The following is a 26,122-nucleotide window of genomic DNA, read 5'->3' on the forward strand; positions in this document are numbered from 1 at the left end:
TCACCAACATTGTTTTTCTTGATGAATTCTGCAGCTCTTCCCATTACAGTGTGTAAGTACCCTTTGCCCTTAGACATTACATACTGTGCTTAATGAACATTTTGTCTAAAATATTTTCATGGTGCATTCTCTGATATAGCCTCAAAACAAATATCTTAAGAATAAAAAAAGGGGTAAAAAAAAAAAAAGGAAATACATTCCTAAGAGCAAGATCATTTGAGGTATAAGCTATTAAGCTATCCATGGTCATTGACTTTATAGTTACAATCAAGACTTCAAAATTTTAAGTAAGCAGAATTTACTAGGGGGAAACATAGAGTAATAGAGAAATCTTTTTAAGGGTATTTCAGTGATCCATCAATCGACAGGAGTGTGGCACTCTACTGTGTGTATGGAACAAAGTCAAATAACAGAAATTTCCTCACTTCTAGTTGTTCATAATCTACAGGAAACACTCTATACTGCAAAGTGGTAAGAGAGAATAGAGATAATCTATGTAATGGGTATAAATCTCATTGTACAAATGTATAGGCACAAGAAATATATTTATTATTTTCTGGGGCACCTGGGTGGCTCAGTCGGTTGGGCATCCGACCAGCTCAGATCATGATCTTGCAGTCGTGAGTTCGAGCCCTGCGTCAGGCTCTGTGCTGACAGCTCAGAGCCTGGAGTCTGGGTCAGATTCTGTGTCTCCTCTCTCTGCACTTCCCCCACTTGCCCTCTGTCTGTCTCTCAGAAGTAAATAAATATTTTTTTTAAATTTTTTTTTTCAACGTTTATTTATTTTTGGGACAGAGAGAGACAGAGCGTGAACGGGCGAGGGGCAGAGAGAGAGGGAGACACAGAATCGGAAACAGGCTCCAGACTCTGAGCCATCAGCCCAGAGCCCGACGCGGGGCTCGAACTCACGGACCGCGAGATCGTGACCTGGCTGAAGTCGGACGCTTAACCGACTGCGCCACCCAGGCGCCCCCAGAAGTAAATAAATATTAAAAAAAAAATAAGAAAATATATATTTATCATTTTCTATAATTATGCTTAATTATTTTTTACACCAAGCCAGTGGAAAATTTGACCTTGGTAATTCTTAATTCTTTCTCCCCAATCCTTTTACCTGGGTCATTGCAATCAGGGAGGGTGGAAAAGTGGAGCACATGCCTCTGGTTATTGTTGGTGGTTCACCCTGTCCGCAAGATTCCTTGGGCTCAGGGGTGCTTGCCAACCTCTGTGTCCTGCAAGAGAAACAGGACATTTTTGCAGGGCTTCGGATGGCTTTGTCTGCCTAAGTTCCTCAGGCAACCGATTTGGTGGCTTCACTGTAGAGAGGCAGAATCGTGAATTTTTTAAGAAGGCTAACTTTGGCATCACTTAGATGCATATCCTGGGCATGCCATATCTCTGTGACCTGAGGCAAATTTTTTTCAATTTCCTAACCTTCAGATTTTCACCTGTAAAATAAGGGTGTGCAAATTACGTACCTCACAGAGCTGTGAGGGTAAAATGAGGTCGCTTAATGTAAAGTGCTTAGCACAATGCCTGGCACATAGTGTTCAGTAATAGTTGGCTGCTATCATTATCAGTGCTGTCATGGTCGTTATTATCAGCACTGACACCATCATGCTCAGGGCACTATCAGAAAGCATACAGATGTGCCCTCTGCTGTGGACCCACAGATCTCTTTCTCTTTGAATTGTATTATTGGACAAAACTACTGTTCCTCTGTAGTAGAATTATGCACCCACACCCTTACCACAGCTTTGTGGAGAAGAGGGCTAAGTGAGCTTCTCTACCTCTTAACACCGGGCTAGGCTGTCTGTCTTCCTTTGACTGATGGCTCAAGCATAAACTTGAATGGACTCATGCACTTGAGTAGCCCTCTGAACTCTGGAGATCTGCCATGAGAACGTGCCTCAGTGGCTGCTCCCGAATGAGGTATCTATAGCAGGCCTGAACCCAATATGTAGCCTGTGGCTCAGGGCCCAGCCTCTGTAGTCCAGCCTTGCCCAACTGAGAGTCGTGAGAATAAAAAATTGTTGTTCTATGGCTGCTGTTGAGTTTTAGGGTAGTTATTTTATAGGGTACTCTGGATTCTAAAACTTGGAGATTTTTGAAACTTGGTGACCTCTTCTTCGCACTGATGTCTCCGCTACTGACAATCCCTACAAAACGCAAGACCTCTGCTACTTTCAAAGGTATGAAAAATGTCCTACATTCCTGGATGGAATACTTGAGGAAGCCTGTTACTGTGTTCCTAGGGAAAGAACAGAGGAGTATCAACTCATTGTTGGGGGAGAAAAAAAATAAAACAACCCTCAACTCCATGAGAAAACTCCAAAGCAAATGTTTCAGAATGGCAAATTAACGTTTAATGATGTAAATTGGGGATTTTTTTAGAAGAGCTTTTATAAATGTTTCTTAGAAAATGTTTCTTTACACAAACTGGATTTGAGCCATACTGGAAGTATCAATAACTGTGTATATGCACAGTTATCTGTCTCATCTGTGGGTATTTGTAATGTAAAGCAGGGATAGAGAGGATGGTAAGAAGTCTTACTCCCAGTTCTTTTCAAGTTTATTTATTTATTTTGAGAGAGAGAAAGCACGAGTAGGGGAGCATCTTCACATTAGGTCTAGGAGTGTGGACAGGGCTGAGTCATGGATATGCTGGGACATTCCTGGTTAGCTGTCAGCCAGCCTGAAACTCACCAGTAAGAGATCCGAGGTTCTTTCTGCTTTTAGAGTAGCCACTCTTAGAGAAATAGTAAGTTACTATCTTTGTTGTTCTTTCCTTCCATGACACCCAAACTTTTAATAAAGTCTAGTCATCGTTTTAGTCTGGTCTCAATTGTACTGTGGGGAGTTAGGGAGATGTCTATCACCTGTTTCAAGCTCCAGGTTGTGTGAGATCAAAAAGGCAGCCCTGGTAGCTGTCATTCTTGGAGGACAGGAGAGCCGAGCCCATATGTTTCATGGTCTCATGAGCAGGACCACCAGCAAAGGCAGCAGTGTGACGAAGAGGCCACCTGCTCCTGAGCAGATGTGAGGCAGGACTTGGGAAAACTCAAAGAAATAAGAAGTCTTAATTCCAGTGATTAGGTTGCTAGATGGTCAAGCTGCAGTCACTGGAGAATTAATAGAAAGCATGATCTGATTTTATAGTCAGTAGGTGGTAAAATCTGGAACGTTGGATTGCAGCATTCATTTTATCATGAAATAATCTTCCCAATTTATAAAAGATTTCTGCTTTAAAATGTAAAAGTAAGGAAATCCTATAAGAAAAATTAAGAGCACAATCCAAAATATAAATTCTCAAAGAGAAGCATGTATCTCACATTAAAAAAATGTCTAGCTCTCCAAACAAAAACTGACTTAAATGGCAAATAACCATTGAATTGACAGGAATATATGGGAAGAATGTAGATGGATGGATGGGAGTTTCGTGGAGGCCATTAGTAAGAAGTTATTTAAGTAAGACGCTTTTTTTCTATGCCAAGAACATATTAATGAGAGAGAAGAAATCATATTGTTGGCTTTTTAAAAATGCATTTGGCTCCTCTCTTTAAAGACTACTCTCTTGAAATTAAAGCTACTGCTTTGAAAAAAAATGTAGACTTTCAAAAATGCAAAACATTGTTTTTGGTTAATTATTTATAACAGTTTAAAACAGTTTGTTTTCTGGAGGCAAGTTAATTTAAGAACCAGATTAAGAAAAAAGCAAGCTTTGTCTCCCTGTCCTTAGAAACAAGACTTATCTGGGGCTTTTGAATGATGAAGTTTAGGCTATAATTGATAACATTTAATATTATTTAAGATACTTAAAGTTAAAGATAGCCTTTCAACAAATGCTTAACATTTTACTTCCTTCATACATTTATAAAATAGGAAACCTAACTAGACTGATTTTGTATATGTGTGGTTCTTTTATTTTGCTTGAATTCTCACGTGAGTAAGAAGCAGTTTCCGCATAAAGTATGGCAAGGAAGTGGTCTCCTCTTCTATGAAGTCTTCAAGAATAAAGGCATTCATTTTGCCCTCAGGCAATTGCATGTTAATGTAGCCCCCTTGGGTGCATATTGTATATTCAGGACCATCTTAAATATTGTAAACAAGAGAATGATTTTGTAGTACATAAAATAAAATAAGAAAACTTAATTTCTGTAAGGTGATTAATTTAATTAAATGATACACATCTGTTCTTCACAGAACAGATAATACAGACCTCCTAAAAAGTCACTGAATCTTTGAAATGTGCTTCAGATCATTCTGTAAGCAATCTAAACTCTCAACAGGTCAGAATAGGACTGTCTTATCCAAGGGGGCAAATGGACATACAATTGAGGTCCAAAGCTGCTGCTTCTTATTTATTTCCTTTTTATTTGTAGGACATAGGAACCTATGCCTGATCAGCACTGGACATTTGCAGGCCTTGTCAGAACTGTAAGTGAGAGGACACTGATCACATAACTCCCTGAGAGTGCCAACATGCTTCTATCTAGAGCAACCTATATGTATACTGGAAGAAATTAATTGAAAATCTATTATTTGGTTTTCAAAAACTGCATAAAAACTAAATATTCCTCCTAATACAGAATCTGTTAAAATGTTCCTTTATCATTTCTAAAAAAAATAGATCTTTTTGAAGCACAATGGTATCATCATAAATAGAAACAGCTGAGGAGGAATATCAGCAATTGCCAGTGAAAAGAACTCCAGTGCATAAAAATGAAGCGTGTTAAAACTAGAGACTTTTCTATTATTAATGAAATGGAATGCCATGAGGAAATGCAAGGAGACAAGAGTAATAGTGAAGTCATGAATTAAATAGGAACTTAAAAGCAAGAGTTACTAGTTTCCCAGCACATGACATCTTCCTATTAAAGTTTATTCAGTGGGAAATGATGAAATAGTACCAATGCTTCAAATAAATACATTCAATACATATAAAAATTGCTTCAATATCAAGATGTTAGGGTGAGTGACATCAGGTACCAATTGCAGTTACTTTAACAGCTTCTACATCAAAGAAGTCTCATGGCTTCCTTGGCTCCACATGTATAAGGGTTTCCTTTAATATATATCTTCCTTAGACCAAAACAAAAATCAAACCTATGGTTTATCTTGTCTGAACTTGCTACACCACAGATGAGTTTTGCAACTGTGATACATTATAAAAATATTAATACTGAAAAAAAGTCTCAGAATGTGGAGGAGGTGAATTCAGACATATCCATCACCACCAAAACCACCAGTATCTATGCAGAGATTTGGTTACAGTCACTATGAGGTCATAGTTCTTCCTATATCTTTGTAACAGAAAGGGAAAGTGCCGTTACCTTTAATGAAATTCATTTTCAAAGCCCATCAATCTTCACTTAAGTACCTTAAGAAAAATGAGATGTGTCTTATTCATTTAGAATTCCTCAGGGCCTCACTATCATGATATCTATTATTTAATTGGTTCTCATAAAAGCTTGTTGAGTAGAAGAATAAATGAAATAAGTACAAATGTCTAGGATATTTTTATCTACATATTTCTTTATCTATAACATAAGATAAACACAGTAGCAAGCATTCAGTGAATGATCCACCAGAATCGTGAGTCAAGTAAGCAAAAGCAACCAGGTGTGATTTATTCCCTTGGAGTCTATGCTTTTGAAGAAAATGAACACTACTCAATGCACCATCAAGGAAACTGAAAGTTAGATCAGTGAATCATATCATTTTGGAGAACTTTAAAAATTACTCCTGAAAGTTTTAGATCATGTTCCTATAGTTTGACAGGATTTTTGTAACTCAACTAATAGGTGAAGAATAGAATTCTTTATCTGGGATGGACAGTATCACCTTTAAATAATAATGGCAAAGAGGTTTATCTTGGCAACTTGTCAAGAGACAGAAAAACCATTGAGTGTCCCAGGATAGGCATGATTAATGTTGGGATAAGATAAATAAAAATAAAAACTTAACACAAGTCAGTGTGACTCAGCAACTGATCGCTGTACCTCTGAGCACAGGATAGGCATGATTAATGTTGGGATAAGATAAATAAAAATAAAAATAACTTAACACAAGTCAGTGTGACTCAGCAACTGATCGCTGTACCTCTGAGCACATTTATTTTTAGAGGTATTCAAGTTTTACTTCGCTTATTTTCATGGATCCTTCTGCCAAAGCATACTCCAATATTTGGAATTACTTTTCAGGCTATTGGATACCTTCAAACATAAAACTGCTTTCCTGCACATGCACAAAATTACTTCTACCCCTACTTACCTTCCTCGCCTACCTGACATGCTTGTACTCTCCGGGAAAAGCAGTAGTAGTAAGAATAATAATGATAAAATATTGAAAGCAAACAAATAGATGGCACACTTAAAATAGTATAATGTGAAGAGATTTTATTTACAAAGAGATTATTCCTAAAGGAGTGAATGGGCATGTATTGAAACCACGAAAGAGTATCAGGAACCCAGGGCTATTAGCTGCCAGCCAGCCACCACCATAGACTTAGAAGGATGAAGGGACGAAGTTATTGGAAGACAAAAGGAAAGGAGAGTGTACCACAACAGGCCACCTTGAGAAGACTAAAGACTTTCTTTGGAGGAACACATGCAGCCTGAGAAAGCCTCATAGCAAGAAGGCTGGGGAGTTGCAGACCACTGATGTAATGGAAACAGGACAGCCCTGGTGTGGGAGAGGGAGGGGGTGGGTGAAGAAGGACAGAGAGTGGATTTGTAGGAGACAAAGAAAGTTGTGTGGCATGGCAACACTGGAAGAAGCCTGAGCACAGGAGAAAAAGTCACTCATTTGCAACAATAAATGCTTATCTTCCCTTGGCAGATGAATGTGGGCATAAATGACCCTGGAAATAATGGGATTCTGCTTCCAGGGAATTCAACAAATATTCATTGGTCAGCAGCTACTGTGTGTCAGGAATTATTCTAAACACCAGGGATTAGAATATGAATAAACCATGGACACTGTTCTGCAAAAGGTCATAGTCTGGGAAGAGATTTAGGTCCATAAACAGATAATTACAACACAATATAAAAAATGAAGCCAATACAAGTACGAACTCCTTCAGGGCATGAACTGAATCATACTCTTTTTTGTATAACCACCGCCTAGCAAAATGCCTGGCACATAGTGGGGCTAAATAAATTTAAAATAAGTAAAAGGTATAGTATAAGGATTGTACACAGAGGTCAACTTGGAAAAGCTGATAAGTTTTTTGCTAAGGACTCTGATAAGTCCTTAGCAAGAATGAAATGGGAAAACTTTGCAATTCACAGCTAACATTTTATTTCATTTACACAATTTTCATTGTTTATTCCCTAAAAATTTTAGTTTCCTTTTATTTCCTATATGCCAATAAAGCACTACACCCTATGTAGACTGCTTTTTTTCTATTTTTCTACTCTCAGTTAAAGCTTATGCTACTCCTTAGGTCCCTGCTTTTGTCATACACACACACACACACACACACACACACACACACACACAAAATGAATGTAAATTATTTTTATTTTTATAAAACTTTTTTAAAAATAAAAATGTTCATAATTATTTAATTATATTTTATAATTATTAAACAAATATTTAATAAATATTTATTTAAATATATTTATTTAAATAGATAATTATAAATATTTTATAATTATTAAATAATTTTTATAAAAATTTATTTTACTTTTATAAAAAAAGTTATTTTAAAAAATAACTTTTTAAAAAAATGCATTCAGTGCAGTCACTTTAATCTTAGAAAATGGAAGTCATGAAAGACAAATTAATACATTTTTCCTAGGAAACCTTTTTTATCCCCAAATTTTGTTGTATATGCATATATACAAATATATACATATATACAAATTTTGTTGTATATACACATATATCTTATAAATATATTTTTAATCATATAATGTATATTTTTTAAATTGTTCAGTGTATAATTTAGTTGAAAAAGAAGGCAGAGAATCATTGGGAAATGGTCTACTGAAATGCAGTAGAACAATTAGCTAGCAATTTGAGATGAAGGTAAATTTATAACTAATTCATGCCTCATATGACAATAATTTGAGACTGAGTTGAGGTAACATAAAAAAATGAAATGGTAAAAATATAAGAAAATTAGTACTATTTATGTTTATCTTGAGACAGGAAATTTTACTAAAAAGAGAATGACTGTAAACAAAGGTGAAAAATAAATGACAATGAGAAGATATTTGCCATAGTTGCAATATATATGACAAAGGGTTCATATCCATTGTGAAACAAAGAAGGTATTGCAAGTAGACTTGGAAGGTCCCTGGAAAAATAGTGTTTGCCCACAATATAAATAATCCACAGGTGCATACTTTCTCTCTCCAGTAAATTTATTTACTAAACCAGTAAATAAATGAAAACATAGGGTAAAATTATGGCAGTATTAGCCAATGTGAACAATCTGAGGACATATCCAGGTTTGTGAAGAACTCTTAACAAACCAATGAGAAAACACAAAATAAAACAAAACACTTCAACAGTAAGTAAGTAAAGGCATGAATAAACAATTCATAAAAGCGTAAGTGGGTAATTAACAATGAATAAAAGAATTATAAAATCCAATTTGGGATAACATGTAGGAAAATAGGCATTCATATACTTTTTGTCAATACAAATTACTTTACCTTTTCTACTGTGAATAAAGGATGACCATGATATTGTCAGAGAAGCCTGATTTAAAAAAGGAATAATAATGTAGCTCTTTGAAAATAAAAAGAAATTATTATTAATTTGTTAGTGATCGATTATGTGGTTTGTTTTATGAAAGAGTTCTTATCTTTCAAAGGCAAATATTGAAGTGTTTATGGATGAAATGATAGGTCATCTGGATTTGCTCTAAAATAATTCAAGACTGGAGGAATAGAGGAAGCAGAGATAAAGTAAGATGGCAGTATCTTTACATGTTTATTTAGTCATTTTTGAGAGAGAGAGAGGGAGGGGGGGAGAGGGAGAGAGAGAGAGGGGCAGAGGGAGAGACAGAAAAATCCAAGCAGGCTCCGCACTGTCAGTGTTGTCAATGCTGTGGCACTGTTGTGGGGTGTGGGGCTTCAACTCACAAACTGCGAGATCATAACGTGAGCCAAAATCGAGAGTGGGACACTTAACTGACTGAGCCACCCAGGCACCCCAAGATGGCCAGATCTTCATAATTGTCCATGGCACATGGTATTCATTATACACCCCTTATACTTATATATATATAAGTAGAGCAGAGTATTATAAGAGGAAAGAGAAAAGTGAGTTTTACAGTAAAATGTTTAAAGAGACATGGCTGGGTCATGTTCCTCCTCCTTCTCCTTCCCCCACCTGTCTAGTTTGCAGAATACTTGTTTTGGAATAATAATAAGAATCTGATTATTATCAGTATTATATCACAGCACTGTGCTAAGCATATTCCACTTATGATCACTGATCCTCATAACCACCTCTGCAGGCTTATGTTCATGTAATCTAATTATATTATGCAGAGGAAGAAACTGAGACTCAAAAAAGATTAAGTATGTGGTTCAAAGTCACACAGCCTGGATTCAAATACTAACTTATGCCAAAGCCTGTTCTCTTTTGATTCTACCACACTGCCTTTATGGGCAGAGCACGTTATGTAGATTGATGGGAATGAAATGGGAAAATAGTGGGGGTAGGAAAGTATGAAATATAGCAAAATTAAAGGGGGAATAAATACTCATTTCAACTGTGATGGTTATTCTTATTCTATGATTTCAGCAGTAAATATGCACTGTAACATTTTACATTTACAAAGGCATCCCTCTTGCCATTTGCTGCATACCAATGTGCTCTAGGATGATTCATGAATTCTGAGGGTATTAAAACTAGAAGGAACAATGGAGATCATCTAATAAAATCTTGCCCGTCTACAAAAAAAAAAGTAGTTGTAAGAAAATATTTTGAAGTGCTGCTTTATCTCTAAGCTGAATTGCTATTGCTGTTTATGATACGAAAAACAGTTGGGTGTGAATTTGATTTCATTTGAAAACTCCAGTAGCATCCATATCTATACTGTAAGTGCAGTGAATGTCACTTATATTCTAGTAACTAGGTTACAGTGGACAAGGGGCAAGGCACTGAACTTGAGCTAGAAGCCTGGAGCTTTGCTTTTACTTTTGTTTCTGACAAGTTGTGTGATTTTGATCACTTACCTTGTCAGATTACTCATGAGTAAATAGTGGTGATTGGACTGCATTCCCTTCTCTTGGACTTTTTTAAGGGGAAGAACTGTAGAATTTTAGTATTGTGGATCCACTGCTTTGCTAATACACAAAGGGATGTTATGGTTAGACTTGGAAATCACCTGCACAAATAAAGTTTTCTTAAAATATAAGTCTACAAGGTATGTCCTCTATCTTCCCAATAGTTTGGATTGGTATATGAATAGAAAACACAAAGGAAAATTACAGTAACACCAAGGCAGAGTATCAATAGTGTCAGGTTATCCATATTCTTCTTATATAAACAGACATTTGTAACTCAGCTAAGATAGTGTACACTTAGTCAAGTAGAAAAGATAACAGGGTGAGCCAGAAACTACTACTTTGGGATCTGAGGCAATCAATACTCAAGAAAGCTGCAGGAAGAGTCAAAAACCTTGACTTGTTTAATTGGTTAAAGTGAAAGAAAATATTATTATACAGTATTTTCTGTATGTCTCCACTCAGGTTTTAAAAAAATAACCTCATTTATTGTTGTGCCTCCATATTTGGTTCTATTTATGTATAAAATGATATAACTTTAGTTACTAATATTCTGCATCCACTTTTTAACATCTAATTCAAACAAATCTGACAGTGGCTAAGTAACTAGCTATGCAAACACCTGATTCATGTAGCACCTGGGGGGTTATGGCATTAGCTATACTTCCAAAGTCTTTGAGATAAATGGTCTCAATACAAAAGTGTAATGCTATTTTTACAGTGGCATTACAAGTGGCCGGCACCATTGGAATCTGGAAACCTAAATCTGCAAGTCTGTGACAGTTGTATTATTTGACAACTCTCACTCACCACTTTTGTTCATACATGCCCGACTCTGACTCAAATGACGTAGATTATGACATGGAGGACAAGAAAAAATTAAGAATGGCTGTGCCTGCTAAGTAGTGACACAGCTAATTTTGAGAATGGGAAAGGACACTATTTTAAGACCTGTTTGCTCTAGAACATTGCATTTTTCTTTTTAATTTGAAGTCCTTTTCTACTTTACCACGTTTTTGTTTTTGTATTTACCACATCAAATTCTCAGGTATGTTGTAAATACAACTAGAATTCATGAGAACTGCTTTATCTACCTTACTTACTGATTAGTAATTATCCATCCGTCTAGCTAAGAAGTATTGGAAAGACTTATTTCTCAGAGTTTGAACACTGTTCAGATTGATCCTCTGACAATAAAATCAAACTCTGAGAAATTTCCTTTAGCCTAGCTATTCTATAGTCCATAATGTTATGCTCTCATATACTCATATATACTGATTTACTAATATCTATATATAACAATGTATGCTAGCAGAAAACCAAGCAGTGTTGGAAATATTGGGTACCACTGTAGACAGGGTATAAACAGCAAGGAATGAAAGCAGAAGAAGAAACAAGGGAGAGGGCGGAGAGACAGGAATACTGGAGACAGAAAAAAAGTAGGGGGAAGTGTAGCAAAAAGTACAGGAAAGGAATTTAAAATAAAAAAAGGATGTTGGGGAGCCTGGGTGGTATAGTCAGTTAAGTGTCTGGCTCTTGGCTTCAGCTCAGGTCACGATCTCATGATTCATGAGTTCAAGCCCTCCCTGGCATCAGGCTCCGTACTGACAGCATGGAGACTGCTTGGGATTCTCTGTCTTCCTCTCTCTCTCTCCTCCCCACGCACACTCTCTCTTTCAAAACAAATAAATAAACTTAAAAAAATTATATTAAAAAAAGATTGTTAGTGAGAAGTTTAATGTCCGTTATTTAATACTTGGTGGGGCTCCTGGGTGGCTCAGTCAGTTAAGTGTCCATCTTCGGCTTAGGTCATGATCTCGCGGTTTGCGAGTTCGAGTCCCGCATTGGGCTCTGTGCTGACAGCTCAGAGCCTGGAGCCTGCTTCAGATTCTGTGTATCCCTCTCTCTCTGCCCCTCCCCTGCTCACGGTCTGTCTCTCAATAATAAATAAATGTTAAAAAAAATTAATACTTGGCCATGTGACTTATTCTCTTATACCTAAAACTGACTTACAGTCTCTCATCATAAAAGCATCTCATATTAATGATTTATGTGACATATTTGGAAAAATAGTACTTTTGACAGGTTTTTTGGAGGGGTATCATTACCCCCAGTGAAAGAAATAGACACATGAGAATTAAAATAATTCTGGGTATCATTCAATAATCTTTTATAAGTCTTTCTCCTGGCTCAACACAAAAATATCTTACAGTGGGCATCTACTAACATCCTTTAAAAGTAGTAATGGATAAAACAATAGTAAATCGAGCTGCATAATAATACTTACAGAAAGCCTTCCTGTAAAAATACTTCCTTAAAATAAAAACTTCTTTCATGTATGATAACAAATTAATCCTTGACTTATATATTTTTTATATTTCTATATTCATTTACTACTTTTGCTCAAAGTATAGTAAGCTTGAGTTTCTGCTCAAAGACTACATTTTGTATTTGTTTTATTTATGGATATGTTCCAAAGTTTTTGGTTTCTAAATTAGTTTATGCCACAAATAGGCTCAACTCATATGCTCAGTTTTCCTACATATCAATTAGTATGTTTAGGCCCCTTCTTGTGTCTGTCCCCAGTGAGTCATGCTCAAGGTAATATGAAAACAAACCTTTAATTAAATATAAAAACATTCTAAAGAACTCCTGAAAATAGTACTGACAGATGTTCATTGAATGTTCTGTTTTCTAATAACTAAAATGCAACTGATTGAAAAGAGAAAAGCATACTTCTTATTCCTTTTGTGCAGTGACTGATAGCATTTTAACTGCCCAAAGCTTTGTTCGTCTCTTTTCATGGTTGATGTCTGCAAAGGTGTTTACTCTATAATTGAAAACTAGGGATATATATTCTTTTTCCACCTGGAAGACCATTTATGTCACTAGCCTCTTCAGATTATTTCTTGCTTATAACCTTGGATGAATTAAATAAAAAAGCTTTGAAATTTGTTCTTTATCAAAACAAATAGGTTACAACAGTATCTCTCCTAAGATTTCTGTATGTTCCTAAGATTCTAAAGAAAATATTCTTTTGATTTTTATGACTTGTGCCTCTTGGTAAAATGCAGATATTGCTTAGACATATGAGAAATTTTATGAATTGAAATTGGGATAAAATCATTGATCCCCCAAATGCATAATTAATTATTTAAAAGAAGAAAATTCCCAAAGAGTAGGAAACTGGAAGAAAATGTCTATTTTCTTCATTCCAAAGACATCCAGAATCTTTATGCTATCCCACTGTTCCCAGAGCTATAACTGTACCTGAGTCTGCCCGATTGATTGGTTCTTCGTCACTAAGATTTAATTATGTTAAATGGATCTTAAGAATGTATTTGGAGTTTTCAGCAAGGAAACTCAGGCCCTCTAATTCCTAGGGAACCTTCTCTTATCTAAGAAGTCTGTCTTTCTGCCTGGGTATGCTGCTTGATAAGAAAAGCATAGGAAACAGTGAGGAAGGTAGAACATAGTGATCAAGTTATTATCAGTTTATAAACAGATCATTTTATATTTTTATTCTATATTCAATTATGGCTTTCTTAGTATTAAAAATGTGGGATTTTCAAGAAAAGAGTGGAAGTAATTTGGGGCAGAGACTTTTTAAGAATTTCTCGTATAACACTGTGTGGACAGCTACTTCTCACCTTCCACCTCCACACAGTCATTAACTCACATTCAGATTAGTAAAAGTAACAGAACAGGGTTGTCAATGTTATTGCTGAGAGAATGTTTAAGGAGACTGATTTTCCTGTAACTATATAATTCCACAAAGGCCATATACATCGAGACTTTGCGGCCATCTTTATATCTGTAAGCTTGTGAAGTGGCATTAATCCCACTTTGGTAAATAGGCAGATGATTTGGCTTCTCTCAGGCCTGGAATGTGTGGGTCCAAGTGAATTTTCCTATCTTTGGCCGAATAATTCTTTCCTTCAAAAATAGTGATTGATAAACCTGAATAAGACATAGTCCCTCACCTTATATATTTAAACAATTTTATGAGGAAAACAAAGGTGTAAACTAAATGAGGCAAATAATCCACTTAAGCCTGGATCAAATAAGTGGAGAAAAAGCAAACGCACTGTGGTATGACCAATGTGGTACTTTGGGTTCTTTGGATCATTCCAAGGAAAATCTAGTTACCTTATTGATGACCATGACTATACCAAGGCTGAATACACAGGCCTTATCACATTTTCCAAATTAACTCATGGCCAAGAAGGCAAGAATATTAGTTTGCCTTCCTTCTGAGTTAATGGTAACTCAGACCACATCTCTAGGTGTCATTTCATTTTTACTCATAATTACCAAACATGCTGTTATGTTGACCCAAATCACGGACTTCTTACATTTTTTTTAATTTATTAAGACTTTGTTTTTTTAGAGCACTTTTAGGTTCACGGCAAAATTGAGGGAAAGGGATAGATCTATATGTATCCCCCTGCCCCCACACTTGCATCACCTCCCCTTTATCAATATCCCCCACCAAAGTGATATATTTGTTACAATTGGTGAAACTACATTTTGAAGCATCATAGTCACCCAGAGTCCATAGTTAACATTAGGATTCACTTTTGGTGTTGTACATTTTATGGGTTTGGACAAATGTACAACAACATGCATCCATCATTATAGTATCATGCAAAGTAATTTCACAGTCCTAAATATCCTCTTTGCTCTACCTGTTTATCCCTACTACCAACCCCACCCCTGGAAACCAATGATCTTTTTACTGTCTTCATAGTTTTGACTTTTCGAAGGTCATATAGTTGGAGTCCTATTGTATGTAGCCTTTTTAGATAGGTTTCTTTCCCTTAGTAATAAGTATTTAAGTTTCCTCCATGTCTTTTCATGGCTTAACAGCTTATTTCTTTTTAGTGCTGAATAACATTCCACTGTCTGGATGTTCCAGAGTTTATTTTCCAAATTTTGGAAATTGTGAATAAAGCCGCTATAACCACCTATGTGCAGATTTTTGTATGGACGTAAGTGTTTAGTTCATTTGGGAAAGTACCAAGAAGCACGATTGCTGGATGATGTGGTAAGAGTATGTTTAGCTTTGCAAGAAACCACCAAACTGTCTTCCAAGGGGCTATACCACTTTGTGTTCTACCAACAGTTCATGAAAATGCCTATTCCTCCACATCCTCACCAGCACTTGGCATTGTCACTGTCCAGATTTGGGGCATTCTAACAGATGTTTAGTGTTATCTAGTTGTTTTAAGGTGCATTTCCCTGATGACATATAATGTGGAGCCTCTTTTCAGATGTTTATTTGCCATCTGATCTCTTCTTTGGTGAGTGTCTCTTAGGGTCTTTGGCCCATTGCTCAGTTGGGTTGTTTTCTGGCATTAGTTTGTAACATATTTATAAAATATCAAATCACTGTGATTTACACCTGAAACTAATAGGATATTTTACATCAGTTGTACTTCAATTAAAAAAAAAAAAGATCTTTCTTACATCAACTATTATTCACATAGAGTAAATGCCTGACATTTTTTATTAGTTGTCAGAGTAATGAGTTGGTGCCCTAGAAAACTCCAGTGGGAATCACTATCTTGGGGCTAGTGTGTCTTATTTGGAATTGTACTATTTTTTTGTTTTTTTGTCTCATCATGGACTCATAATTTTTTTATATATTTGTTCTGTTTTAATTGAGCACAGTCACAAATCTTTTTAATGTTCAACTTGCCTTATCTTAGGTCCATGGGACCTCGTTCAAGCTGGTTTCTGTATCTTTTGTATGACCACATTAGTATTTGATACCTTTCCTGCTTTCTGGCATACAATGTCCCAGGCTAATCTTTAACATTTCTGTTTCAGATCTGTAATCAGCCATTTTTCTCCAAAGTATTCCTGATTCCTTTCAGTGAGAAATAGTATTTGGGGGGATAATACTTTATCATTTAGGATACTTTATCCTATAGAATAATACTTTATCCTATGGCAAACCTTAAGTAATTTCAAAATAACAATACATCTAACAGTAAAAATTGAAACACAATTTTAAGTGCTCATTCTCTTGAACTTCTCTCTTTGTGTAATATAAAATTTTAAAGTAATGTCTAAGATTCACATACACATAGTACTTAGGTACCTTTAACTTCTCTTTACCAAATTATGGCAGCCAAAATATCTTTCTTCTGTAAATCCTCCTAGAAAAACCTAAAACCCACCATCTCTGCTATCATATATCCGTGATAATATAAAATTACTTAATAAATTATTGAAAATTGTTAAGAGTCTACCATCTGTCCACTATTGTCCAGGGTGCTGGGAATACATTGCTGTCATGAAATATCAGTATAGACTAGATTTAATAGGTTTTAAGTGTGGATATGTATGCTAGTAGTCAGCATCTACAATACCTCTGAATGAGCCCCACCCCATGGTGTTAACACCCTTATGTAATCCCATCCCATATTATACTAAAGTTGGTCTACTAGCGTAGAATATGGAAGAAGTAATGGTATATCACTTCTGAGATTCCGTTATGAAAGACACTGCAGCTTCCACCTTGGTTGCTCCCTGTCTTTCAGATTACTTGGTTGGGAGGATGCCAGATTCCATGTTGTTTATAATAAACATGTTCACACACTAAATTTAGCTCAGTAACCATGAGACTTGGGTCTTAAAATATATGTAAGTGTATGAGACAAGGCCTTGGCATGCATAATATAGGAAATTAAAGTGATGCCAGTTCATAAAACTGACCCTTGAAGATCCTTGTGAAAGAAGGAACACATACAATTTACTCACCAAATGTGCCTTTATCCTGGTTTAGAGTTTGCATTCAAATTAACTGCAAAGTCCAGGAAAACCTAAACAGAAAAGTAAGTAGGGGAAGGCAGGAAGAAGGAAGGAAGGAAGGAAGGAAGGAAGGAAGGAAGGAAGGAAGGAAGGAAGGGGAAAGAAAGTTGTCCTGTATTATTGGCCCTGACCAATGTTACTTTTAAATATCAATGCATAAATCTTTTTTTTTAATTTTTTTAGTGTTTATTTTTGAGAGACAGAGAGAGAGAGAGACAGAGAGAGAGAGAGACAGAGAGAGAGAGAAAGCACAAGCAGGGGAGGGGAAGAGAACATGGGAGATACAGAATCTGAAGCAGGGTCCAGGTTCTGAGTGGTCAGCACGGAGCCCGACGTGGACCGTGAAATCATGACCTGAGCTAAAGTCAGATGCTTCATTGACTGAGCCACCCAGGCATAAATCTTGAATAAAGTTTAGATTTGTTAGAAAAAAATAGAGGAGGAAGAAACTCTACCAAACTCATTTACAAGCCCAGCATTATCCTGATACCAAAACCAGACAAAATTGTCACAAGAAAAGAAAATGATAAGCCAATATCCCTGATGACATAGATGCAAAAGCCCCCAACAAAATGTTAGCAAACCAAATTCAACAATACATTAAAAGGATCATACCCCATGATCAAGTTGGATTTATTTCAGGGATCCAAGGATGGTTCAACATCTGCAAGTGAATCAATGTCATATACCACATTAACAAAATGAAGGATAAAAATTATATTATCATATCATTAGAGGCAGAAAAAGCATTTGACAAAATTCAACATCTGTTTATGATAAAAACTCTTAACAAAGCTGGTATAGAGGAAACATATCTCAACATATTAAAGGCCATATATGGCAGGCCCATAGCTAATGTCATATTCAACATTGGATTGGGAATAAGACAAGGATGCCCATTCTCACCACTTTTATTCAACAGTGTTGGCAGTCCTAGCCACAGCAAGTAGGCAATAAAAAGAAATAAAAGGCATCAAAATTGGAAAATGAGCAGTAAAATTGTCACTATTTGCAGATGACATGATACTATATACAGAAAACCTTAAACACTCTGCCAAAAAACTGTTAGAATTAATAAATTCAGTTAAGTTTTAGGATACAAAACCAATACATGAAAACTTGTTGTGTTTCTACAAACAGCAAACTATCAGAAAAAGAAACTAAGAAAACCCATTTACAATTTCATCAAAAGGAATAAAACACCTAGGAATAAATTTACACAAGGAGGTGGACGTCCTATACTCTGAAAACTATAAGATATTGGTGAAAGAAATCTAAGGTTACAAAAATAAGTAGGAAGGTATTCCATTCTCGTGGATTGGAAGAATTAATAGTTAAAAATATCCGTACTACCTAAAGCAATTTAGGATTCAGTGCAATCTCTATCAAAATTCCTATGTCCTTTTTCACAGAAATAGAACAAACAATCCTAAAAATTGGTATGGAACCACAAAAGACTCCAAATGGTCAAAGCAATCTTGAGAAAAAAGAACAAAGCTGAAGGCATCGTGCTTCCTGATTTCAAACTATATTACAAAGCTGTAGCAATCAAAACAATATGGTATTGGCATAAAAATAGACACATAGCTCAATAGAACAGAATAGAGAGCCCAGAAATAAATCCATGCATATATAGTCAATTAATTTACGACAGAGGAGTCAAGAATATACAATGCGGAAAGGACAGTTTCTTTCACCAAAAATGGTGTTGGGAATATTGGACAGCCACATGCAAAAGACTGAAATTGGGCCACAATCTTAAAACATACACAAAAGTGAACTCAAAATGTGTTAAAACCTTGATTGTAAGACCTAAAACCATAAAACTCCTTGGAGAAAACACAGGCAACTTGACATAGGTCTTGGGATGATTTTTTGAATCAGAAGCAAAAATAAACACGTGAGACTACATCAAACTATAAACTTCTGCACAGCAAAGGAAACCATCAACCAAATTAAAATCCAACCTAATGAATGGGAGAAAATATTTGCAAACCATATATCTGATAAGAGGTTAGATCCAAAATATATAAAGAACACATACAACTAAATAGCAAAAAAAAAAAAAAAATCCAGTTAAAAATGAGAAGAACTGAGTAGACATTCTTCTAAAGAAGTCATACAGAATGGTCAACAGATACATGAAAAGATGGTCTATATCTTTAATCATCAGAGAAATGCAAATCAAAACCACAATCACCACACACCTGTTCGAATGGCTATTATCCACAAGACCAGAAATAGTAAGTGTTGGTGAAGACATAGAGAAAAGGGAAGCCTTAATGCACTGGTGCTGAGAAGGTAAATTGGGGCAGCCACTAGGGAAAACAGTATGGAGATTTCTCAAAAAATTCAAAATAGAACTACCATATGATCCAGCAATTTCACTTCTGGGTATTTATCCAAAGAAAACAAGAAAACCCACTTGAAAAATAAAAAAAAAAAATCAAAACAACTTTTCCTGTAGGAGCTAGTAAGGTTGAGAGAAGCATGACCACCTTCTCTTCCTGCCATGGCGTGCGTGTGCCCACTGATATCAACGTACTCTGAAAAAGGGGAGTCATCTGGCAAAAATGCCACTTTGCCTGGCATGTTTAGGACTCCCATTTGACCAGGTATTGTGAACTTTGCTCACATCAACTTGTGCAAAAACAATGGACAGCCCCATGCTGTCAGTGAATTAGCAGGCCATCCAACCAGTGCTGAGGCGTGGGGTTCACGTTGCCCGCCAGAGTTGGAGGCAGTGGGATTCACAGTTCTGGCCAAGGTACTTTTGGAGACATGTGGTGGGGGCTGCATGTTTGCACAAACCAAAACCCGGTGCCATTGTCACTGCATGGTGAACACAGCACACAAGTGATATGCCATCCGCTCTTCCCTCGCTGCCTCGGCCTTCCCAGCTCTGGTCATGTCTTCATGTCATCCTACTGAGGGAACTCCTGGACCATTTTTGGTGGTTGAAGGTACAGTTGAAGGCTACAATAAGACCAAGCAGGTTGTTTTGCTTCTTAAGAAACTTAAGGCCTGGAGTGATAGCACAAAGTTCTGTGCCTCTCAGCAAATGAGAGCTGGCAGGGGCAAAATGAGAAGCTGTTGTTGTATCCATCGCAGAGGACCCTGCCTCATCTATAACAAGGGACACCATATCATCAACACCTTCAGAAACATCCCTGGAATTACTCTACTTAATGCAAGCAAACCGAACATTTTGGAACTTGTTCCTGGTGAGCATGTGGGACATCTCTGCATTTGGACTGAAAGTGCTTCCCGTAGGTTACATAATCTGCATGGCACTTGACATAAAGCTGCCTCCCTCAAGAGCAACTACAGCCTTCTCATGCACAAGTTGCTCAGTACAGACGTTACCAGAATCTTGTAAAGCCCAGAAATCCAAAGAGACCTCCGAGCACCACACAAGAGGATTCATCACAGTCCTAAAGAAGAATCCGCTGGAAAAGCTGAGAATTGTGTTGAAGCTAAACCCATATGCGAAGACTGCAAGCCAGAACACCGTTCTTTACCAGAGCAAGAATCACAGACTCCAGATGGATGAGGCAGCTGCAGCATTAGAAGCCAAATCAGATGAGAAGGGAGCCTGTGACAGGGAAGAAAGGAAAGGACAGAAAGGGAAGGGAAGGCGAAAGGGAAAGGGAAAGGAAAGGAAGAAGCAGAGGAAGCCTCTGGGTGAAAAAAAGTTGCAGCTACCAAGAAACCAGCAGCTGAGAAAAAGCCTGCAGAAAAGAAACCCACACACCACAGAAGAAAAGAAACCTGCTGCGTAAACTTAAATTTGTTTATTCCATAAATGCCCAATCATTTTTGACAGCTAATTTTGGATAAATATCTGATAAAAAGGTAGTGAGGGGGAAGAAAAGATCCAAACAATATCGTATTGGCATATGACACCTCTGTGTTCACTGCAGAGTTATTTACAATAGCTAAGACATGGAAACAACCTAAGTGTCCATCGATGGATGAATAAAGAACGTGTGGTTCTTTATTTAAACACAATAATATTCAGCTATTAGAAGAGTGAAAACTTGCTATTTGTGACAATATGGGTGGACCTAATAGGCATTATGCTAAGTGAAATAAATCAGAGAGACAAACACCATGTGATCTCTCTTACACGTGGAAACTTAAACAAACAAGCAAACGAAACAAGCTTAGAGATACAGAGAACAGATTGGTGGTTGTCAGAGATGGAGGCTAGGAAGTGGGAGAAATGGGTGAATATTTTTTAGTTTAAATAAATTGAATTAACAATAAATTACTAAAGTTAAACAATTAAAATCCAAAAGTAGATTCAAAAATGATACATCATCACCAAGATATAGTCCACAAAATCAAAGATACTTGAATAATAGAAAAGCAATAAATAAAAATCCATTACATTATAAAATTAGAGAAGTATCATATCATCATCTTCATTGATATCAAATGATTTTTGACAAAATTCACAGCAATTCTTGTTCCAATCATTCAGATGGACTTTTCCTGTAACATCATTAAGCATATATGTGAAGTATATGCATATACATGTATATCTCATCATATATATACAGATATGCATATATTTGCACACTTATATCAGTATATAGACATATATACATATGTATTCACATGTGTATGTGCATGGGTATATATGCATAAATACATATATAAATATGTCTATATATTAGTAAAAATTAACATTAGTGTCAAATAACACTAAATACTGTTTAGAGACACACATACATGTAGTAAACATGTAAAGATGTAAATGGAAATGAAAAATACCAATTCAGGATCCAGAAGGAAAAGAGGCAGCACAAGATTGGCAAATATAATTAGGGGTCCAACTATATATATAATTTCTATTTCTTGAGTTGGCAGATGGGTACCTAGGGTTTCATTTTTCTCTGTACAGTTTTTGTATGTCTGATATAGTTCAGGAGAAAAGGAGATAAAAGGAGAAGAGAACACAGCTTTTTGAAATCAAGACAAAACTCAGTTCCAATCTCATCCCTGCAGTTTCCTGGCTGTGAAACCTTGACTAGGTTATTCAACTTCCCTGAGCTTGAGTTTCAACTGTAAAATGAGGGTAATAACAGCTTATCCACTTCCTGAAACTATGTTTCATTATTTAGCAGAGTAATAAACACCTAGTGTTCACTTAATGTATTTGATACTTTTCCTGAATTATTTCAATAAGGCCAACTTTAATTAAGTGTGTATACGTGCATTCCAAATGTGGGGGGGGGGGCATGTTTACAGGGCAAATACATTTCAGTTTCTTGGAGCACAACACTTGGGTTCCTATGATTTTACCATCCTTTTTTTACATATAAAGTTTTTATTTTGCTCTTCCTGTTTTCATTTTAAACATAGAAGGGACCATTTCTAGACAATCAATAGAACAGCTGCTAGGGGAAAAAATAGAAATAAAAGGGCTAAATGATTGAACGTTGACACTTAAAAGAATAGTTTTGCAGTTAACAGCTGTGTATCCCAGAAATAAAATATCTGATAAATACTCATAACAAAGAGAAAAATTGCTGTCTAATACGGAGAATTCATAGCTGGAGAGCTAAGAACTATTGAAAAACAATGACAAAATTTCAGTATTGACCTTAATTTTCTAAATGAGTTATAGTTACATGATAAGAAACAATGAAAAGAATAATAAATCCCCTCACAAAGTCTAAATTTTATGGCGTTCAAGGCATAAATGAGCACTGTGAAATATATTTTAGATATCATTTTAACCTTTTAAAACATGTTTTGAATACTGAACAACAAATGTAGGTCATTGTCAACAGCGATGTTCTCCTTTAATTCCGACAATTTGTCTCTGTTCTTGTCCTCTTACTCTACCGACAGACATCACACCATGTGTCTCTCTCTCTGTCTGTCTGTCTGTCTCTCTCTCTCTCTCTCTCTCACACACACACACACACACACACACACACGCCAGTCTTTTGTCTTTCATCCTCTCAGTGGAGTAATCCTTTGTCTTCTCTCTGTGAAGACAGCTTGTGGAATTAGCGTCGATACCCAAATGTGAAGTCACATTTGCTGAATGTAACACATTGAGCAAGTTTTTGCCTCTCTGAGCTTTAGTTTTATTGCAAAATAGGGATTAAAGTGAGCTAACATTTAACACAGACCTTTAAGAAAAAATTTAGAGTCATCACTCAAATGCAAGATATTATTAATCTCAGGAAATACTGTAAACTGGGTAGTAAAAAGGACCAGTTTCTAGGAAGTTCTTCTCCCAGGAAACAAAACAAGCGCCTTAGTGTCTATTTGGCTTCCTGTTTCTGTATCTCCCAACAACAGCAAAAAGCAGATGTATGTGAACATTTCTCTGTTGTCTTCCTACACTTGATCTTAGGCAAAAGGCCGAGAAGCTCTATTATCTTCCTTAGGTTATATGCACTTCACAGTTCATGTGGATTACATAAGTTTTTGTTTCTTCATTTAACAAATACTAATTAAATGCCTTTATAGTTTTCACATGTCAGGCACTGCACTAGGTGTTTTGGACACATCCATTAAAAGAAACAAAGATCCTTGCCCTCTTGGAGCTTAGCATTCTATCTGGGGGTAGGAGGGGGGGGGTGGAGGAGGCAGAAGACAATGAATAATAAATATTGAAAAAAAAAGTAATATTCACAAGCATGTTAGAAGATGGTAAATTCTATGGGGAAAAAATGGACAGAGAAAGGAAAGGAAATGGAGAGAGTTTTGAGGAAGGGGTTGTAATCTAGGTGGAAGGAGAGGCTGGGTACACCATCCAATTGGGTAGGTCTCCATGAGGAAGCGACTTTTGAATAAAGACTTGAAGGGCGAGGGAATTACTCAGGAGAATATCTAGAAAAGAACTTTCCATGAAAGGGAATACTTAGTGCCAAAGACCAAAGGTGGAACTTTCTTGTCCTGTTTGACAGAGCAACCAGGCCCGTGTGTGTGGAGAGGGGTGAGTCTGGGGAGAGTACGAGGAAAGGAAGTTGGAAAATAACATCTTCAAAAATACCTTACTAAAATACCTAAAAATATCTTACTTAAAACTCGTGACTCTTACCAAAACTTTCAAAAAAACTTTCCATACATTTTAAAAGCCGTGACTTCAATTTTTGTTCTGATGCCTATGATTATTTCCATGAATAATTGACTACCTTGTGTTACACGTTACTGGTAGAACACATTTGGTATCCCGCCATTTACCCTTCTCCTTCAGCCTCTTCCCTCTTTTATGGCTATCATCAGCTTTGAAAAGCAGGAGGCCCTCTCCCACATACCCTGAACTTGTTCTCACAGCTGCTCCCTGGAGGTTGTAGTTTCTCTCCAGGTTTTATCCTCGCTCCCCATCAAAGTCCCTCTAAATTGTTATTCCGCAGGGAAAGCCTTTTCTTTCCCTTTATGTCCTTCGTCCAGCTGCCCAAAGAAAATTACTGTTAACAAGAGAGAAAACCTAATGAGTCCTCATTCTATTTCATTACAAAGAAGAGGAGAACAGGGTAAACCCAAGTCATAGATCACGTAATTTAAAAATCAACTCTGTCTGTCCCAATTTGAAGTCAAAGAAATGGAGGTGAAAAGGTGTTCACTGCTTTTCTTTCATCACAAAGAACAGTGTGGTGTTGTAGTCTCTTACTGCTTATCACAGGCAGGGATCTTACATTTACCTCTAAGACATAAGAGAAAGTAGGCTTTCCTCCATCAAAATTTCTTCCTCGGCTCAGACTTTGTTTCACTGAATTAAATTTATATTTAGCAGATAAAGCTATTTAGTATTTTGCCAGGTTTGCAATAGGAAGGGTTTAGATTTTTTTTCTCAGAAATTTTAATAAAACATAAACTGGTTCCACCAGGATTATTTTTAAAAATTCAGACTATCTGATCTTTAGGGCAGGATTTTTTTTTTTGAACAGCTGTAATTATTTTCTAACACCTCTGTAATACATCATTGTGCTGTTTTATAGCACATTTGGGTAATAAATTTTTTATTCATTTTACCCAAATTCTGACATCCTATAGATCTGGCATTAAATTATTTTGTTTAGGATTCTACTTTTAAGTAGCTGGATGTGAAAATAACTTAAAAGGATGTTGTAAGAAGAATGAGCAAAGAGAAAACAACCCTCCTTCACTGTGGCAGGTTTCTATGGATGCACTTCTGTGTATAATAGAAGATCATGTCACTGAGGAATCTAGTATAAAGAGGACATTTGAGAGAGCTTGCATTCTTCGCTAAGTAGGGGCCGTTAATTGGTTCAGTTCAAAGAAAGAGCCCTGAAATGTATTGTATTTCTCTATATTCTTATTTCGCCTCTACAACTAGTTTGCTTTATTTTGATTTACCCACTTCTCCCGTTCTACCACCCATATACACACTCCCTTTGCTGGAAATGCTATCTTCTTTAATGGCAGTGAATAGAATCATCATCGTTTTCCAAACCTCTAAGCAGTAGACAGACATATTTTCTGATGTGTTTTCCTCAGAGGAGGTCGAGTTTACTATTTCCCCTTTGTTTAGAAATCCCAAGGCTTATGCTGTGTCTGGGCCATCCCTCAGGTTCCCTTGAAAAGAGTTAAATGAAACGGGTAAACACAAACACTAGAGAGTTTCCTTCTGCCAGTTTTCAAGATTAATATAGTTCTTCTTTGACCACAATGACCATATTAACCAGTCAATCAATAATAAAGAATAGAGGAAAATAAAAAGTGGGGTATCTTGAAAACATCAGCAAAAAAAAAAATGAGAAATATTAGCATAGTTGACTATATAATGAATTTGTCTTTATAAAATTAAATACATTTCCATATATCACAAAACTATCATAAATACAGATAGTGTAATCCTGGAAAGGAATACAAAGAAATGTGTGTCATTGGTTATCTCTGCTGAAGGGACTGGAGAGGTTAATTTTAAATAAAACAGACTACTACCCTAGTGGTAGAATAGTGAAATGGGCACTCTTTGAAATTGCTGGTGAATGTCTAAATTAAGCATTCTGTCAAGAAAGCAATTTGCAGTATCGATCAAGGACCTTGAAAGTTTTCATGAC

General features: G+C 36.3%; 1 pseudogene; it reads left to right on the forward strand.

The window, feature by feature from the left end:
• Positions 1–19,581: 19,581 nt before the first annotated feature.
• LOC125173984 (60S ribosomal protein L4-like) lies at positions 19,582–20,851 on the forward strand (annotated as a pseudogene).
• Positions 20,852–26,122: the final 5,271 nt, after the last annotated feature.

This window comes from Prionailurus viverrinus, chromosome A1, assembly GCF_022837055.1.
Source record: "Prionailurus viverrinus isolate Anna chromosome A1, UM_Priviv_1.0, whole genome shotgun sequence".
In the NCBI taxonomy this organism is placed as follows: domain Eukaryota; kingdom Metazoa; phylum Chordata; class Mammalia; order Carnivora; family Felidae; genus Prionailurus; species Prionailurus viverrinus.